Source organism: Capricornis sumatraensis, chromosome 7 (assembly GCF_032405125.1).
Source record: "Capricornis sumatraensis isolate serow.1 chromosome 7, serow.2, whole genome shotgun sequence".
NCBI lineage: Eukaryota > Metazoa > Chordata > Mammalia > Artiodactyla > Bovidae > Capricornis > Capricornis sumatraensis.
Window position 1 is genome coordinate 97599375 of NC_091075.1, and position 18698 is coordinate 97618072.

General features: G+C 39.3%; 1 protein-coding gene across 2 annotated transcripts in view; it reads left to right on the forward strand.

Moving 5' to 3' along the window:
• The window catches only part of CFAP299 (cilia and flagella associated protein 299), a 697792-nt gene that overhangs the window by 125823 nt on the left and 553271 nt on the right, over positions 1 to 18698 (forward strand). The window lies entirely within an intron of this gene.

Here is an 18698-nt window from a genome sequence, read left to right on the forward strand (position 1 = left end):
AGTCCTTTGTCGAGCTCATCTTTGCATGACATGTTCCCTTGGTATCTCTAATTTTCTTGAAGAGATCTCTAGTCTTTCTCATTCTGTTGTTTTCCTCTATTTCTTTGCATTGATCGCTGAAGAAGGCTTTCTTATCTCTTCTTGCTATTCTTTGGAACTCTGCATTCAGATGCTTATATCTTTCCTTTCCTCCTTGGCTTTTCACTTCTCTTCTTTTCACAGCTATTTGTAAGGCTTCCCCAGATAGCCATTTTGCTTTTTTGCATTTCTTTTCCATGGGGATGGTCTTGATCCCTGTCTCCTGTACAATGTCACGAACCTCATTCCATAGTTCATCAGGCACTCTATCTATCAGATCTAGGCCCTTAAATCTATTTCTCACTTCCACTGTATAATCATAAGGGATTTGATTGAGGTCATACCTGAATGGTCTAGTGGTTTTCCCTGTTTTCTTCAATTTCAGTCTGAATTTGGTAAGGAGTTCATGATCTGAGCCACAGTCAGCTCTTGGTCTTGTTTTTGTTGACTGTATAGAGCTTCTCCATCTTTTGCTGCAGAGAACCTCGGACCTTTGCACTGCAGGATATCTGTACAATGAGAGCAGCTAGATATGTGTATCAGCACCAATGGAGGAAATATCTGCCTGCTAAGGTTTTGTTTAGAAACTTGAAGGAAGGTAATCCCATGCCTGTCCCTCCGTTACAGAGAAGAGATGGTTCTCCATCTTTTACAAGGAAGATTTTTGGGTCAAAATTCTAGCAATGGGCTGTGGAGAAGCCTGCAAAGCTGTTGTCCTGAAGCTGTATTTGAATACCAGGTCCACTGATTTTCTCTTAGGTTGTGTTTTCATGTGTGGATTTGAGACAGGGATGTGTTGGAACTAGTTTCACGAACTAGCAAGACCACTGGGCACTTCTCTTCCCAGATATGTCATCAGTTGGTAGCCTGAAATTGGCCAAGGTGGTTGTATTCATGCCTTTATACCATGTATGCTGGCAGATGCTATCAGTCAGGGCCCCTGTCTCTCCTCTAGCCAACCCCAGCCAGATTTGAGGATATTGACAGTTGATTGGAGCAGAGCTGCTGAAGCCATTCTAGGTCAATGCCTCAGTGGCACCTCTGTCTTAACCACTTCCTAAAATGTAGACCTTTTTCTTTCATTGTTCTCCTTTTTTCTGATCTTCATTTTGCTTTTGGTTTCCTCTCCAGACTAATGCGCCTCTCGCTCTCCCACTTTCACTCTTCTACTTTTCTCATAAAATCGTCTGCCTCCTGAATCTCTTCCCAGAAAAGCCCTCAATTTTTTGCCTTGTCTCAGTTTGGCAGGCATCTAAACCTGCACCTTTACACCTGCATCCCTCTTGTTAAATGTGGGAGAATATTTTCCTTTCATGTGCTCTCCAACACAGGAATAGTAGTAGAGACTAAAGAATGTAGATTTTAATGTTAAGTGCGATGATGCAAGTGGGGATGAGAGTCAACTTACAGAAAGAAAAAGTTGGTACCACATAGATGTTGTGTTACATGTGGTTTGTTTGTTTTTTGTCCTTATATGTAATCCAAATTTTTCACTATGAAATGAGATTGAACAAAAGAAATGTGGCCACTATAGATATCTTAAATAAAAGAACATAGTGAGAACTAAAGTGAACATTGGTTCGTTAGCTTTAGAAAACTCATTGGCAAATGTGGTTTAGAAAAGGATGTAAATTACAGTAGAATAATATCCAGCCTTTATAAGGAATGAAGTTCTCATACATATTATTAATACAGTATGCCTTAGAGCAAGCTAGGCACGAAAGGACAATATTGTAGGAAATACATAGAGAGAGAGATAGTAGATTAATTTTCATCAGGAGCTGGAGAGAGGGGTAATGGAAAGTTATCATTTGATGGGTACAGAGTTTCTGTTTGGGATAATGGAAAGTTTTAGAAATAGTGATAATGGTACAGAAAATTGTGAATAATTAATGCCACTAAATTGTGCTCTTAAATATTGTTAAAATAGCATATTTGTGTTATGTTTATTTTACCATAATAGAAAAATATCCTAATTGGGGGGGGGGGAAGAAAGTGGTGTTATTTCTAGATACCACCTGGATCCTCTTTGATTAGTCTTTATCTCAGTGACTGGACCTATATTACCAAATAAATTTGGGTGACTAATAAAAAGCATTCAACAAAATACCCTATTAAGTGTGATATATATTTGGAAGCTTTCGTATTATAGGCTAGTAGTTCTCAATCTGTAATCTCTGAACAGCAACATCAACATCATGTGGAAACTTGTTAGAAATATAACACATTTCAGGTCTACTAAAGCATGATCTCTGATGGAGCTCAGGTCCTGTGATTTGTGGTTTTCACAAGCCCTCCAGGTGATGGATGCTTGCTGGCTTTGAGAACCAGGCTTTTAGGCTGTGACCACAGAACTGACTGCCAATGAGGTGGTGTCTTTTTGTAGAACATGGGATTTGGAGTAACAAGATGTGCAGAAGTCTTAATGATAAAATGCATGAAAATTTACTATTTATGTGGCCTCGGGCAAGCTACTAAGTTTTCTCATTTATATAAATGTTTTCTCATCCATTAAGTGGGGATAATATCAGTACTTAATTAAGGTATTTATGTGAAAACATAAAAATTATGCATTGTTATTCATTTAATATTAATAATAACAGTATTAACAATAGCAATACATAGGAGGATGCTGGGTTAGGCTGTTAGGAAAGGACATTATTTAATATATTATCTGTGGATCTCCAGTTGAAGAAAGGAGGAGAGAAATTTCCTTTAAATTTTAATGACAGAGGGACTTCCCTGGTGGTCCCGTGGCTAAGACTCTGCATTCCCAATGCAGGTGGCCCGGGTTTGATCCCTGGTCAGGGAACTAGATCCCACATACCACAACTAAGAGTTTGCATACTGCAGCCAAAGATTGAAGATCTAGTATGTCACAACAAAGCCTGAAGATCCTGCGGGCGGAAACTAACACCCATTGCAGCCAAATAAATAAACAAGCAACTATTTAAAATGTTTAATGACTGGAAAAATGACTTATTTATCCACAAGAAATAAATGCCCCTGTTTGTTTCTACTAATGAGAATTATATAATTTTTCATGTGTTCATTTTTAGTTTGGTTGATAAGATACTCAGGGCCAAATTTGATACTCAGTCCCATCAATTACTTAAGACTTTTTGTGTAATATGTATTTCTTTTCATTTTTTTCTGTGGTTCTATTTTTTAAAATTCATCCAATTTTATTTGTTCCTAAGTCATTTCTGACTCTTTGTGACCCCATGAACTGCAGTATGCCAGGCTTCCCTGTCCTTCCCTATCTCCCAGAGTTTGTTCAAATGCCCATTGAGTCATTGATGGTATCTAACCATCTTATCCTCTGTTGTCCCCTTCTCTTCCTGCCCTCAATCATTCCCAGCATCAGGGTCTTTTCCAATGAGTCAGTTCTTCACATCAGGTGGCCAAATTACTGAAGCTCCAGCTTTAGCATCAGTCCTTCCAATGAATATTCAGGGTTGATTTCCTTTAGGATTGACTGGTTTAATCTCCATCCAGTCCAAGGGACTCTCAAGATATATCCCCAATTATAACTTCCTTTACACTTACTTTTTCTTTTGCCTTAGTAAAAAATGGAAGAGAGAAAGAAGGAAAATACCTAGGTATATCACTTGATTTAGTAAAATAACTACTTAAGAATGCTAGGAATACCAGGAAAGTCTCCATATTGAAAGAATTCCTCTGTGTTCTTTCTGTGGTCATAAGATTTCTCAGGCTTAGCCTCTCCTCTGCATAATGAAAAATGATTTTCCAGTACCATGTAGTGAAAAGAGCCCTAGCCAGTATTTAGAAAAACCAACCATAAGCCTCTGTCACTTTGGACATGCCATATGTTCAGTTCCCTTCATCTCTTGAATAGATTATGAAGATCAAATAAGAAAACCTATATAAAAATGCTTGGTAAATTACAAAGCTATGCACAAGTTGAAGCTGATGTATATGAAATTTTGATCACATAGATACCATTTGTTAAATAAATGAGTAAACAATGAATGAACGGATTTTCCAACTGCCTTTTTCTCTCTCTTTCACTTGTCATGCCTGAATGTATTGGGTTCTAGAACAAAATTTAGGACAATGTTTTAATAAATGAAATTCATTTTGTCATTAAGAACATGGTATTCATTTCATGTATATATCACCTCAAATGGAAATTGATATTTTTAAGTACCTTCAGTTCAGTTCAGTCACTCAGTCGTGTCCGACTCTTTGCGACCCCATGAATCACAGCACACCAGGCCTCCATGTCCATCACCAACTCCTGGAGTTCACTCCCTTAGACAAATATAATTGTTGTTATACATATTATTACTGAGTCACTTGATGTCATTTAATGGCTCGTATTTGTTTTTATTTTCTTCATATTCAGGTGCAGATATGGCAGTTTTCTCAATTTCACGAGAATATTTTGTTGACCTTAACATTTGTCAGTTATATTGTGAATTAGGAATGATAGCATGACATATTATTAATGAAATCTTGGGATGCATTTCAACAGTCAAGCAAAATGTCATCTTTCACCCAGCAGAAAACTGACTCAAGAGAAATGCTCAAAACTGACAAAATAGGATAGGGGAGAGAGAATATATTTTAGCAGAGAAGTTAATTACAAATTTATTTGTATTTATAGTCAATCATTTCATATAGTCAAACAATTTGAAAACAATATGAAATGGAGTTACTTCTATACTTCTATATGAAGTAAGTAGACATTATTAAATAGTGATACTAATGACATTAATAGCTATTTGACATTATTAAGAAATGTAGTGTATAATGCAGAAAATTACCCTCTGCTGGGAGATATCACAATTACTCCAGTTTGCAAAGGAAGCCCTGAGACTTGAGAATTTACATAATCTGCTCAAGCCTCACAGTAGTGGGTTGTTCAACTAAAATATGAACTGAGACTGTCTGCCTTTAAATCCTATATTTATTACCATTTGCTACCCTAAAGGTTATTGTACACTATTTTTGTATTATTTTTGCTAACAACAGACAGATATATGGGAAAACTAAACCAATCCCTCCAAATAAGACCCCAAAATAAAACCCAAAACAAATTCAAAAAAACAGAACCCTAAAAAATAAAAAATCCCCACAAACCCAAACCTATTAACAAATGTTATTGATACATTTATTAGTCTTCTATGCCATAGTCCTAATATATTTTTGTAAAGCACTGCCATGCCATTTAACAGACATTGGCAGGAAAAATCCTCTTGTGGCATTAATTCCATGCAACCATAAAAAGAATCCTTGCTAAATGCCAGCAAATGAGGTGGTAATAACTTCAAACTTCTTTACTCAGCAGGGAGATGCTCAGCAGGGGTAAAAAAAGATCTGCTTTCCATCTCAAATTTTTCAGTGTAAAACAATGATATGAGGTTCAAGTGTTCTTCATGACCCCTTTAAGTTGAGGATGTATTAACATGCGAATTAAGATGTAGCAGTTTCACAAAAATGATCTATTTTCAAAATTTAGCATTCAGACTCCACAGCGTGACTGCCAGTGTTTCTTTAGCTGCTAGATGGGAGAGACCTTGCGCTCCTTCCCACACACCTGTGTTTACATTGAGGCCTTGGCAGCACATGACCCTGCAGCCATCCCTCACAGCTTTCGGTTTGCCTTCAGCCATGGCAAGCCGCACTGTCCCTGCACTTTCACTAGCTAGCACTGTTAGAATGTTGACTTAGGAGTCCTAAGCTTGGAATTTAATATAAATCAGTTTGTTGAATTTCACTCATTTTAGAATGTTACACAGATATTTTCTTAAATCCTAAACTGGAATTGATTATGTCTTGTAAATACTGTTGAACTTTAAAAAGGGAATTGGGGGCGTTGTTTTCATGTAACTTTTTTGCTTTATATGGACTTAAGATATTTCTCCCCATTTGCATCTCTTGGAAAATAGGGATCATAGGCTTAAAATGTGTTGGTTATTTAGCAAAATAGATAGCAAGAGAGGAGGGGGATAATATTTCTTTGAGGCTTCTTAGGTTTCAGGTACAAGATATTAATGCAAAAGAAATCTATAACAATACAACTTTGGAGTGTTAGTTTAAGTTTTTAGATGCTACTTTTCATGAAAAAATTGATGCATAATTAATCTTTTCATCAAAGTATATGACATTGCTTTTAGAGCCTGATGAATGAATAGTACGTAGAATGCATTGACCTCTAGATTTCTTAGGAAATAGCAGGTACTGTGGTTATATTCAACTACATGAGTGCGACTGAGGTGATTAATTGATTCTTGAAAAAGAACTATACTTTCATTCCTGAAGAAGATAATCAGTTCCTGCCCACAAGGAACTTAACATTGTTTAGGAGTTAGAGACAAGCAAATAGATGGTTACAAAAAGAATAAATAAGAAGAGAATTGCAGAATCCACAGGAGGCCCCTCTAATCAAAATGCTGTGCTGTCAGGGAAGCCTGAGCAAAGAGGGAGATACAGTCAAGTTCAGCCCTGACAGCTGAGTAGGGGCTAGCCAGGTAAGGCTCTGGGTAAAGAATATTCTAGGCAGAAGGTAGAGATGTGTGAATTCCCAAAACCAAAAATAAAAACATATTCCATAAAATGAGTCTAAAGGCAATATCATTAATCCTTCAGAAAGGGATATAAGGTTTAACTTTAAATTTATAATTTCTGATAGGTTTAAATCATCCCATCTTTAAAAAAGAATCTAAGGTGCTATTTCTTTAGGGAAGTGAACTGTTTCTCATGGAATATCTCTTTTATTTATGTATTTTGTGCCCTTTTGGAGTAAAATGGAAAGGGCCCCGCTTGTTCAAAAAAATTAGAAATTTTGTTTCAGTCAGTGAACTACTAAAACAAGGTTGGTTATAAACTATGTTAGAACCCAAATTTTTTTGCTGTTAGAAATTTTCTAGTATTAAAAGATTTTATTATAAATCATTCTTTTTACTACTTAAAATATATTTTGACCATTCAAAGTTAAATGATTTTAAAATGGAAGTTAATTTAATGAATAAATTTAAAATATAAATTTAATTAAATTAATATTTTGAAATCAAAGTTGAAATTTAATGAACAAGTTATGGGGATCTCAGGTACAGTATAGTAATTACATTTGTGATACTGTATTGCATACTAGCAAGTTGCTATGAGAGTATATCTTAAATGTTCTCAATAGTGGAAATATATGATATAATGCAGGTGTTAGCTAACACTGTAGTGGTAATCATTTTGCAATATCAAGTATATTAAATCAACATGTTATATACCTTAAACTTACACAATGTTAGTATTCAGTTATGTCTCACTATAGCTGGAAAAACATTTAACTTTTCATCACATTGTGGCTGTCTCGAGTTTCTCCAATTTTATATTATCACTATTTTCATTAAGCAAAGGAACATGCTGAGTACTGAGAGTAGGAAAAATGTGTTTATTTGAACAATAATGTTTGAGTACCTAATTTATCTGATAAGTATTATTTTATTATATATACATTTTAATTTACTGAATTATAAATCTTTTCAAAAAGCTGAGAAGTGAGGTTACTGACTTGATAAATAATACTCCCTATTTAAAAAATGGAAATAAGAAAGTGATTGTAAATAGAAAAATGTTTTGTATCTAGAAATTTCCTAGATGGGGCAATTAATTTAAAGTCAGTTTCTGAACACTTAAGGTTAACAAGGTATTAAATAATTCCCTCTTCGTCTATAAAAAACAAACAATCTGAAGCAAATTCACTTTTCTTCTTTGATATGGTAAGGTGGGATGAAGAATATATATAGTCAAATTGACTTTAAAACCATTTTCTGAGGGCCAGTTCAAGATGGCAGTTTAGGAAAATCCTGAAGACTTATCCCCTCCCACAGACATACCAAATCTACATCTATGTTTTGAACAATTCCTTCTAAAGAAGACCTTAAAACTAGCTTAATGGTCCTCTCCAACAAAGGATAAAAGGGCTACATCAAGGCAGTAGGAAAAGCAGGGATGTGGTCTCACAAAATTCCACCCTTCCACAATCAGGAGGAAGTCTTACAAACACAGAGTTTCTTTCTGAAGAGCCAGGTGTTCATGCTCAATATCAAGCACCCCAACCCTTGGAACCTGCACGATAAGAGGAGCCCCCAAAAGGTATGGCTTTGAAAATAAACAGGACATATTCAAGAGGCCCATTGGGGTATAGGGCACAGAGATTTCACTCCTAAAGGACTCACACATAGAGTCACTTACTCTGAAACCCAGCATTAAAACAGCAGTTTGAAAAGCACATAGACCATATGTGAAGGAGATTCATTTGCTAATCTTAAAACATCTGTTGGAGGGGCAGGAACCTATTGGCACTCTCTCTGGGAACAGAAGTGACAGTGGGTGCCATTTCTATGTTCTTTGTCTATCTTGCTAGCAACAGTGGGTGTGACCTGGTCGCAGACTCTCCTGCAGTCCCACAAAAGCTGGTGGGTGTGCCCCAGCTTCATGCTTGCTCACAGACCCGCTAAAGTCAGCAGGTGCACACTCACCCCACTCTCTTCTTGTTCAGTTAAAGTATGTGGGGTACACAATTCACTCAGAGAAGTCTTGTTGAGCACCTGCTTCTGGTGGCATCAGGTTGTACACTTTTGGTCCCTGCAGAACTGAAAACAATCAGAGAGACAGTTCTTGTCGGGCTTTGCACAGACAGTAGGCTTAAACACATCCCCAGCCATCCTGTGAAAAAGGCCTACTGAAGCTTCAGCCAGAGAGCAATAGGCTTCAGGTTTTCCACATATCTAAAGGCTACTGAGTTTCTCTGAGGTTATGTGGGCTGGAGGAACCATCTTTCCACTCTCCTAAGGCCTTGCTGGAGAAGGAAATGGCAACCCACTCCAGTATTCTTGCCTGGAGAATTCCATGGACAGAGGAGCTTGGTGGGCTACAGTCCATAGAGTCACAAAGAGTTGGAGATGACTGAGTGACTAACACTTTGGCCTTGCTACAGCTTGCCAGTACTCCCAGAAAGGAGTTGATACACCTGCTTGGACCCCTGATTTTTGTACCTTTCTTCAAGAAGACACATCCAGATCACATGCTCAGGAGGCCAGCAGGGTTTATCTTTGAGGTTCCACAAGACAGTATGTGTGTATCTGCTTTAAAAGCTGCTGCCTGAGGATCTGGCTTATTAGCCTGAAACTAGGTTCTGAGATCTCTCTGTCTGGAATGCCAACAAGTCTTGGCACACCCTCAATAACTAGGACCTATCAAGAATAAATCAGGCTGCTTAAACAATCACAAAGGTTCAAGAGAAGACTAAGAACTAGGGCAAGGTTGAATGATAAGGTTCATTTCTTACACAAGGCCACTCTTTCAAAACTGAGGGAAGGAGTCATCCTCCCCAACCCCCCAGTATATAGAAGCAAACATGGAGAGTCAAACAAGTGAGGAAACGGAGGAATATGTTCCAAATGAAACAATAAGGTAAAATCCCAGGGGAAAAATCCTTAATGAAATGCAGATAATTAATTTAGCTGATAAAGAGTTCAAAGTAATGGTCATAAAGATGAGACCTTCAACAAAGAGAAAATGTAGGAAAGTAACAAATGGAAGTTGAAGTTGAATTACAGAATATAATAACTGTGCTGAAAAATATGCTAGAGGTGTTCATCAGAAGACCAGATGAACTAGCAGAAAGGATCAGGGATCTGGAAGGCTGGCCAGTGGAACTCATCCAAACAGAATAGCAAAAAAAGTGTTTAAAAGTGAAGGTATCTTAAGGGACCTATGAGACAACATGAAGCAGAACAACATTTCCATTAGAGGAATTCCAGAAGAAAGAGAGAAAGGGGGCAGAAAACTTATTTGAAGAAAATAATGGCTGAAAATTTCCCTACCATGGGAAGGAAATACAGTCCAGATCCAGAAAGCCCAGAGAGTTCCAAATAAGAGGAACCCAGAAAGATTTACACCAAGATGCATTATGATTAAAATGTCACAGTTCAAGTGTGAATCTTAAAAGAGTAAGAAAAAAAAAAAACACCCCACACTTGTTATATACAAAAGAATCTCTTAGATTTTCAGCAGAAACTTTGTAACCCAGAAAGGAGTGATGTGATATATTCAAAGAGCTGAAAGGAAAATCTTTCAAACAAGAATAATCTGCCTTGTCAGATTATCATTCAGAATTGAAGGGAGATAGTTTTCCAGACAAGCAAAAAGTAAAGGTATTCATTACCACTAAACTGGCCTTTCAAGAAATGTTAAAGGGACTTCCTTAAGGTAAAAAATAAGGACACTAATTAGTATCATAAGGGATTTGATTTAGGTCATACCTGAATGGTTTAGCGGTTTTCCCTACTTTCTTCAATTTAAGTCTGAATTTGGCAATAAGGAGTTCATGATCTGAGCCACAGTCAGCTCCTGGTCTTGTTTTTGTTGACTGTATAGAGCTTCTCCATCTTTGGCTGCAAAGAATATAATCAGTCTGATTTCGGTGTTGACCATCTGGTGATGTCCATGTGTAGAGTCTTCTCTTGTGTTGTTGGAAGAGGGTGTTTGCTATGACCAGTGCGTTTTCTTGGCAAAACTCTATTAGCCTTTGCCCTGCTTCATTCCTCATTCCAAGGCTAAATTTGCCTGTTACTCCAGTTGTTTCTTGACTTCCTACTTTTGCATTCCAGTCCCCTATAATGAAAAGGACATCTTTTTTGGGTGTTAGTTCTAAAAGATCTTGTAGGTCTTCATAAAACCGTTCAACTTCAGTTTCTTCAGCGTTACTGGTTGGGGCATAGACTTGGATTACTGTGATATTGAATGGTTTGCCTTGGAGACGAACAGAGATCATTCTGTCATTTTTGAGATTGCATCCAAGTACTGCATTTCGGACTCTTTTGTTGACCATGATGGCTGCTCCATTTCTTCTGAGGGATCCTTGCCCACAGTAGTAGATATAATGGTCATGTGAGTTAAATTCACCCATTCCAGTCCATTTTAGTTCGCTGATTCCTAGAATGTCGATGTTCACCCTTGCCATCTCGTTTGACCACTTCCAATTTGCCTTGATTCATGGACCTGACATCCCAGGTTCCTATGCAATACTGCTCTTTACAGCATCAGATCTTGCTTCTATCACCAGTCACATCCACAACTGGGTATTGTTTTTGCTTTGGCTCCATCCCTTCATTCTTTCTGGAGTTATTTCTCCACTGATCTCCAGTAGCATATTGGGCACCTACTGACCTGGGGAGTTCCTCTTTCAGTATCCTATCATTTTGCCTTTTCATACTGTTAATGGAGTTCTCAAGGCAAGAATACTGAAGTGGCTTGCCATTCCCTTCTCCAATGGACCACATTCTGTCAGCCCTCACCACCATGACCGGCCCATTTTGGGTTGCCCCGCAGGCATGGCTTGGTTTCATTGAGTTAGACAAGGCTGTGGTCCTAGTGTGATTAGATTGACTAGTTTTCTGTGAGTATGGTTTCATTGTGTCTGCCCTCTGATGCCCTCTTGCAACACTCACCACCTTACTTGGGTTTGTCTTACCTTGGCGTGGGGTATCTCTTCACGGGTGCTCCAGCAAAGCACAGCCGCTGCTCCTTACCTTGGACGAGGGGTATCTCCTTACCGCCGCCATTCCTGACCTTCAACGTGGGATAGCTCCTCTAGGCCCTCCTGTGCCTGCGCAACCACCGCTCCTCGGGTTGCTCCCCGCTGCCGCCGGTCCTGGCCTCGGGCATGGGTGGCTCCTCCCAGCTTCCGCCCCTGGCCTCGGGCTCGGGGTGGCTCCTCAAGGTCACCGCCCCTGGCCTTGGGCGCGAAGTGGCTTGTGGCTTCTCCTGGCCGCCCCTGATCTCGGACTTGGGGTGTCTCCTCCCGGCCACTGCCCCTGACCTCGGACGCCGCAACTGGCCTCAGACGCAGGGTAGCTCCTCCCGACCGCCGCCCTGCCCTCGGACTCGGGGTGTCTCCTCCCGGCCGCCGCCCCTGACCTCGGACGCCGCCACTGACCTCGGACGCAGGGTAGCTCCTCTCGGCTGCCGCCTCTATCCTCGGTTGCGGGGTAGCTCTTCTCGGCCGTTCCTGCGCCGTCGAAGCCTGGCACTCTAGGCCACTGCCCCTGACCTCGGACGTGGGGTAGCTCCTCTCGCCCACGCTTAGTGAGCCGGCTCGCAGCCGCCCGCGCTTAGTGAGCCGGCTCGCAGCCGCCCGCGCTTAGTGAGCCGGCTCGCAGCCGCCCGCGCTTAGCTTTGAAGTGAGAAATAGATTTAAGGGTCTAGATCTAATAGATAGAGTGCCTGATGAACTATGGAATGAGGTACGTGACATTGTACAGGAGACAGGGATCAAAACCATCCCCATGGAAAAGAAATGCCAAAAAGCAAAATGGCTGTCTGGGGAGGCCTTACAAATAGCTGTGAAAAGAAGAGAGGCAAAAAGCCAAGGAGGAAAGGAAAGATATAAGCATCTGAATGCAGAGTTCCAAAGAATAGCAAGAAGAGATAAGAAAGCCTTCTTCAGCGATCAATGCAAAGAAATAGAGGAAAACAACAGAATGAGAAAGACTAGAGATCTCTTCAAGAAAATTAGAGATACCATGGGAACATTTCATGCAAAGATGGGCTCAATAAAGGACAGAAATGGTCTGGACCTAACAGAAGCAGAAGATATTAAAAAGAGGTGGCAAGAATACACAGAAGAACTATACAAAAAAGATCGTCATGACCCAGATAATCATGATAATGTGATTACTAATCTAGAGCCAGACATCTTGGAATGTGAAGTCAGGTGGGCCTTAGAAAGCATCACTATGAACAAAGCTAGTGGAGGTGATGGAATTCCAGTTGAGCTGTTTCAAATCCTGAAAGATGATGCTGTGAAAGTGCTGCACTCAATATGCCAGCAAGTTTGGAAAACTCAGCAGTGGCCGCAGGACTGGAAAAGGTCCGTTTTCATTCCAATTCCAAAGAAAGGCAATGAAAAAGAATGCTCAAACTACCGCACAATTGCACGCATCTCACATGCTAATAAAGTAATGCTCAAAATTCTCCAAGCCAGGCTTCAGCAATACGTGAACCGTGAACTCCCTGATGTTCAAGCTGGTTTTAGAAAAGACAGAGGAACCAGAGATCAAATTGCCAACATCTGCTGGATCATGGAAAAAGCAAGAGAGTTCCAGAAAAACATCTATTTCTGCTTTATTGACTATGCCAAAGCCTTTACTGTGTGCATCACAATAAACTGTGGAAAATTCTTCAAGAGATGGGAATACCAGACCACCTAATCTGCCTCTTGAGAAATCTGTATGCAGGTCAGGAATCAACAGTTAGAACTGGACATGGAACAACAGACCGGTTCCAAATAGGAAAAGGAGTACGTCAAGGCTGTATATTGTCACCCTGCTTATTTAACTTCTATGCAGAGTACATCATGAGAAACGCTGGACTGGAAGAAATACAAGCTGGAATCAAGATTGCCGGGAGAAATATCAATCACCTCAGATATGCAGATGATACCACCCTTATGTCAGAAAGTGAAGAGGAACTAAAAAGCCTCTTGATGAAAGTGAAAGAGGAGAGTGAAAAAGTTGCCTTAAAGCTCCACATTCAGAAAATGAAGATCATGGCATCCGGTTCCATCCCTTCATGGGAAATAGATGGGGAAACAGTAGAATCATTGTCAGACTTTATTTTTTTGGGCTCCAGAATCACTGCAGATGGTGACTGCAGCCATGAAATTAAAAGATGCTTACTCCTTGGAATAAAAGTTATGACCAACCTAGATAGTATATTCAAAAGCAGAGACATTACTTTGCCGACTAATGTCCATCTAGTCAAGGCTATGGTTTTTCCAGTGGTCATGTATGGATGTGACTGTTGGACTGTGAAGAAGGCTGAGCGCCAAAGAATTGATGCGTTTGAACTGTGGTGTTGGAAAAGACTTTTGAGAGTCCCTTGGACTGCAAGGAGATCCAACCATTCCATTCTGAAGGAGATCAACCCTGGGATTTCTTTGGAAGGAATGATGCTAAAGCTGAAACTCCAGTACTTTGGCCACCTCATGCGAAGAGTTGACTCATTGGAAAAGACTCTGATGCTGGGAGGGATTGGGGGCAGGAGGAGAAGGGGATGACAGAGGATGAGATGGCTGGATGGCATCACGGACTCCATGGATGTGAGTCTGAGTGAATTCTGGGAGTTGGTGATGGACAGGGAAGCCTGGCGTGCTGCGATTCATGGGGTCGCAAAGAGTCGGACATGACTGAGCGACTGAACTGAACTGAATTTGTATCAAGAAAACTTATGTTTATGAATATCTCACTGGTAAAGGTAAATATGTAGTAAAGGTAGGGAATTGATTACTTATAGAGCTAGTACAAAGGTTGAAAGTAATAAAAAATAACTGCAACTATAATAGTTATATAGAATAAAAAACTATAATATGTGATATCATAAATGTAAAATGTGGGAAAAGAGTAAAAATATACAATTTAGAATGTGTTCAAACTTAAATTGCCAAGAACTTAAAATAGACTGGTACTCACACACTCATACACACACACAAACACATACATGTATATGAATACATACACACATAGGCTATTAAGTATGAACCTCTTGATAAATACAAATGAAAACTGGACAGTACATACCAAGAAATAATGAGAATGAGTTCTAAGCATAACACTAAACAAAATCATCAAACCATAAGGGTGGAGAACAAGAGAAGAAGAAACAGAGAGGAACTACTAAACAGCCAGAAAACAATTAAGAGAAATGTAAATGGGCTGTAATTCTCCAATCAAATGAAGGGACCAAATGGATAAAAAACAAGACCCTGTATTTGCTGCCTATAAGACACTCACTTCAGATGTAAGCACACAGTCAGACTGAAAGTAAAATGATGGAAAAAAGATGTTTCATATAGGTAGAGAACAAAGAAGGCTAAGGTAGCTATATTTACATCAGGAAAAATAGACTTTAAAACAAAGTGAAAGTGAAGTCACTCAGTCGCATCCGACTCTTTGTGACCCCATGGACTGCAGCCTGTCAAACTCCTCCACCCATGGGATTTTCCAGGAAAGAATACTGGAGTGGGTCGCCATTTAAAACAAAAATGGTAATAAAAGATAAAGATGATCATTACATAATGATTGAGGGGTCAGTCCAACAAGAAGATATAACATTTGGAAATATTTATTCACCCAACGTGATCAGCCACAGTCAGCTCCCAGTTTTGTTTTTGCTTACTGTATAGAGCCTCCCCATCTTTGGCTACAAAGAATATAATCAGTCTGATTTCAGTATTGACCATCTGGTGATGTCCATGTGTAGAGTCATCTTTTGTGTTGTTGGAAGATGGTGTTTGCTATGACCAGTGTGTTCTCTTGGCAAAACTCTATTAGCCTTTGCCCTGCTTCATTCTGTACTCCTAGGCCAAATTTTCCTGTTACTCCAGATATCTCTTGACTTCCTACTTTAGCATGCTAGTCCCCTCTGACAAAAAAGGACATCTTTTTTGGGTGTTAGTTCTAGAAGGTCTTGTTGGTCTTCATAGAACCATTCAACTTCAGCTTTTTCAGCATTACTGGTTGAGGCATAGACTTGGATTACTGTGATATTGAATGGTTTCCCTTGGAAACTGAGAAAGTAGGGAAAACCACTAGACCATTCAGGTATGAGCTAAATCAAATCCCTTATGATTATACAGTGGAAGTGACAAATAGATTAAAGGGTTTAGATCTGATAGACAGAGTACCTGAAGAACTATGGATGGAGGTTCATGACATTGTACAGGAGGCAGTGATCAAGACCATCCCCAAGAAAAAGAAATACAAAAAGGCAAAATGATTGTCTAAGGAGGCCTAACAAATAGCTGAGAAAAGAAGAGGAGCTAAAGGCAAAGGAGAAAAGGAAAGATATACCCATCTGAATGCAGAGTTCCAAAAAATAGCAAGGAAAGATAGGAAAGCCTTCCTCAGTGATCAATGCAAAGAAATGGAAGAAAAAAATGGAATGGGAAAGACTAGAGATGTCTTCAAGAAAATTAGAGATACCAAGGGAACATTTCATGCAAAGATGGGCACAATAAAGGACAGAAATGGTATGGAACTAACAGAAGCAGAAGATATTAAGAATTGGCAAGAATACACAGAAGAACTCTACAAAAATGATTTTCATGAGCCAGATAACCATGATGGTGTGTTCACCCATCTAGAGCCAGACATCCTGGAATGTGAAGTCAAGTGGTCCTTAGGAAGCATCACTATGAACAAAACTAGTGGAGGTGATGGAATTCCAGATGAGCTATTTCAAATCCTAAAAGATAATGTTGTGAAAGAGCTGCACTCAATATGCCAGCAAATTTTGAGAACTCAAGAGTGGCTATCGGACTGGAAAAGGTCAGTTTTCATTCCAATTCCAAAGAGAGCCAATGCTAAAGAATCCTTTAACTACCGCACAAGTGCACTTATCTCACATGCTAGCAAAGTAATGCTCAAAATTCTCCAAGCCAGGCGTCAGTAGTATGTGAACCGCGAAATTCCAGATGTTCAAGCTGGATTTAGAAAAGGCAGAAGAACCAGAGATCAAATTGCCAACATCTGTTGGATCATTGAAAAAGCAAGAGAGTTCCAAAAAACATCTACTTTGCTTTATTGACTACGTCAAAGCCTTTGACTGTGTGGATCACAACAAACTGTGGAAAATTCTTCAAGAGTTGGGAATACCAGATCACCTTACCTGCCTCCTGAGAAATCTGTATGCAGGTCAAGAAGCAACAGTTAGAACTGGATATGAAACAAAAGACTGGTTCCAAATTGGGAATGGAGTATGTCAAGGCTATATATTGTCACTCTGCTTATTTATCTTATATGCAGAGCACATCATGAGAAATGCCGAGCTGGGTGAAGCACAAGGTGGAATCAGGTTAGCTGGGACTTCAGATATGCAGATGATACCACCCTTATGGCAGAAAGTGAAGAAGAACTAAAGAGCCTCTTAAAAGAAGAGTTTGAAAAAGTTGGCTTAAAACTCAACATTCAGAAAACTAAGATCATGGCATCTGGTCCCATCACTTCATGGCAAATAGATGGGGAAACAGTGGAAACAGTGAGAGACTTAATTTTTTTGGTCTCCTAAATCACTGCAGATGGTGACTGCAGCCACAGAATTCAGACACTTGCTCCTAGGAAGAAAAGCTATGACCAACCTAGACAGCATATTTAAACACAGAGACATTACTTTGCTGACAAAGGTCTGTATAGTTAAAGCTATGGTTTTTGCAGTAGTCATGTATGGATGTGAGAGATGGACTATAAAGAAAGCTGAGCATCAAAGAATCGATGCTTTTGAACTGTGGTGTTGGAGAAGACTCTTGAGAGTTCCTTGGACTGCAAGGAAATCCAGCCAGTCCATCCTGAAGGAAATCAGTCCTGAGTATTCACTGGAAGGACTGATCCTGAAGCTGAAACTCCAGTACTTTGGCCACCTGATGTGAAGAAATGACTCATTGGAAAAGGCCTTGATGCTGGGAAAGATTGAAGGCAAGAGGAGAAGGGGACGACAGAGGATGAGATCGTTGGATCACATCACCAATTCAATGGATATGAATTTGAACAGGCCCCGGGAGTTGGTAATGGACAGGGAAGCCTGATGTGCTACAGTCTGGAATCACAAAGAATTAGACATGACTGAGCAACTTAACTGAACTGATTCACCCAACATAGGAGCACCTAAATATATTAAGCAAGTATTAGTAGACCTAAAGGGGGAAACTGACAGCAGTATAGTAATAGAGAACTTTAACACCCTAGTTATGTTAATGGATATATCATACAAACAGGAAGTTAATAAGGAGCCATTGGCCTTCAGTTTCACATTGGACAAGACAAATTTAATAGACATATAAAGAACATTCCATCCCCCAAAAGGAGAATACATTCCTCTCAAAGGTACACAGAACATTCTCCAGGAAGGCTCATATGTTAAGCTCCGCAAGTCTCAATCAATTTAAGAAGATTGAAATCATTTCAAGCATCTTTTCCAACCATCTGGAAATTATTCCAAGCATCATTTCCCACCAATGTGTGCAAAAGATACAAAGTATTATAATAGACTACCATGAATAATTATACACGAACCAATTGGACAAATAGAAGAAATGGATAAATTCCTAGGAACATACAATCTTCCAAGACTTAATCATGAAGAATTAAAGTCCAAATAGACTAATTATTAGCATAGTGATTGAAACAGTGATCAAAAATCTACCCCCAAATGAAAGTCCAGGACCAGGTGGCTTTACTGTTGAATTCTACCAAACGTTCAAAGACTTTTAAGATTCTCAAACTCTTCTAAAAAGATGAAGAGGAGAGAATGCTTCCAAATTTCCAAATTCACTTTAGAAGGCCAACAAAGCACACAAAGACAAAATTATAGGCCAGCCAAAATGTTACTAAACCAAATTTAATGATGTATTATCACTAAAATGTGAATAAACCAAATTTAATGATATATTGAAAAGATCATATGCCATGATCAAGTGGGATTTGTTCCAGGGATGCAAGGATTGTTGAACATCTGCAGATAAATTACTGTGATATGTCATGTTAATAAAATGAAGGATAAAAATCATATGATAATACCAATTGATGCAGGAGAAACTT